Consider the following 1,942-nt stretch of genomic DNA (forward strand, 5'->3'; position numbering starts at 1 on the left):
AGGATGCCATTACCAATTGGCCTTGGGCACTATGTGGCGCAGGGGGGGCTACCAGCTGCTGGACCACCTCATGATTTGCAGACACTCCATGGTCGTGAACTCCTCCCTAGCCTTGGGCAGCTAACCCACGTCAAGCCACCACACCCACACAAAAACAGGCAGTCCCACCATGGGGATGAAGTGCTCCATATCTTGTTTAGAAGACGTGGTGGAAAATGTGTGTGTCATTAGCGACAAGAAATGTTGGTAAACATCCCCCAATGCTAAAAAGTTAGCATGCATTCGCAGTCCATCTCACCTGTCTCACACTGATAGGTGATGAAAGACACATCATCAATCAGTCGGCTGATTGCGTCATCCATGGGCAGACTGTTGGTGGACAGAGCGTCTGCACCAATGATGGGGACAGTGCTGCAGCCGTTCACAAAATCGTGGAAATAAAAAGATGAGAGATGAGATGAGATGAGAACAACTTTATTTGTCCCGAAGGAAATTGTTGTGCTGGAGTTTCGAGCAAAAACATAACAGTAATAGATAATAGTAGGAAGGAGGAAGAATAAGAAATACAATGAAATACAAATTGTCGTAACTGTTTTAAGGTCTTAACTACAAAGATTTGAAGATTCCCTGCGGCTGAGGGAAGAGGAATTAAAAAGTCTGATAGCCTCAGGTAGGAAAGACCTCCGGTGGCGTTCAGTGGAGCAAACAGTGGTTCCACTGGGGCTCGAACCCAGGACCTTCTGCGTGTAAAGCAGACGTGATAACCACTACACTATGGAACCTCAACCGTGCTTGACGAAAGTTACAATTTACTACCCGTTAGCCATGCTCAGTAGTGACCCGCTGCCTCTGGCCTGAATGTCCGCTTGTGTTGGGGTGAAGCAGGCTCTTCTGCGAGCCAGAGTCCACCAGAAACCACATTCCCTGCCTCGAGTCTCTAATGAACAGCAGCTGGGTGTGTCCGTCGGTGTCCAAGGGTACCACTTGATTGTCAGGCCTGGATCTCCTTGAAGGAAGTATGTTGCAGCGTTGTTCGAGACAATTCCACACAGGTTGAAAAGTGCCTTGACATGCTGGAACCAGGAGGCTGGATCACTTTTCGAAAGTCCAAGAGTATCAAGGCCGCAGTGAGAATAGCTGGTCTGAGTCAGACATGTCCAGAACGGGGTCACCAATGTGGTGTGAGAAGTAAGGATTGCGGAGACGGAGGTGAGTTCTAACTTTATTCCTTCAACACCATAATAACACTGACAGGGAACATCTGATCATAATGCCCCAAATCTAAACAACGCCCTAAGCCCCCAGTCCCATGGCCAAGCTTCTTAGCGTCCGCCACAACTTATTCATTTGTTTGTTTTATTTTATATTAAATTTGTTGGTTATCTGTGTATTGCTTATGGTTTGGGTAGAGAGAGCACGGAAAGAGGACTGTTAACAAGTCATTAGAAAATAAAAGAGTTATCTAAAAAACAAATGTTTTGCTTCCTTGTATATCAAAATGCCTGGCCATTTTGTCAATATTTAATCAAAGAGAAATGCATGCTTTGGATCATGTACTTTAAAATCTCTGCTGCAATGTCTTCAACAATAAATTCTAAAACTTTTAAATACTATACCATGTATTAATATAATATAGATATTATATTATTCAAATATTAAAATATTACTTTTAAATGCTCATGTCCTGAAATGTCTTGCTAGGTACTTTGTTACTTGCTAACCAATGCATGACAGGTCTCTTCATAGGATCACAAAGCAATTTTCTATTTTATCAGTATCACATGGTCAAAGATCAAATCTACTAGAGGAGAGAAAATATGCCATAGCATGTAGTCTTGATAATTGAGGTTTATGCTAATTATTTATTGATTTTTGAACATAAGTTGGCAAGAAGATGCCTCAATTAAAATGTGATCTAAGACTTCTGTTCTCAGGTCTATCT

The 1,942-nt window shown here is 42.6% G+C and overlaps 1 non-coding gene across 1 annotated transcript; it reads right to left on the reverse strand.

Moving 5' to 3' along the window:
- Nucleotides 1–709: 709 nt before the first annotated feature.
- Nucleotides 710–782, reverse strand: trnav-uac (transfer RNA valine (anticodon UAC)). The gene has a single exon. It is a non-coding gene; the product is annotated as a tRNA-Val (tRNA).
- Between the last annotated feature and the right edge of the window lie 1,160 nt (nt 783–1,942).

Source organism: Fistularia commersonii, chromosome 2 (assembly GCF_037954325.1).
Source record: "Fistularia commersonii isolate RoL2024-O1a breed Wild chromosome 2, RoL_Fcom_v1.0, whole genome shotgun sequence".
In the NCBI taxonomy this organism is placed as follows: Eukaryota; Metazoa; Chordata; class Actinopteri; order Syngnathiformes; family Fistulariidae; genus Fistularia; species Fistularia commersonii.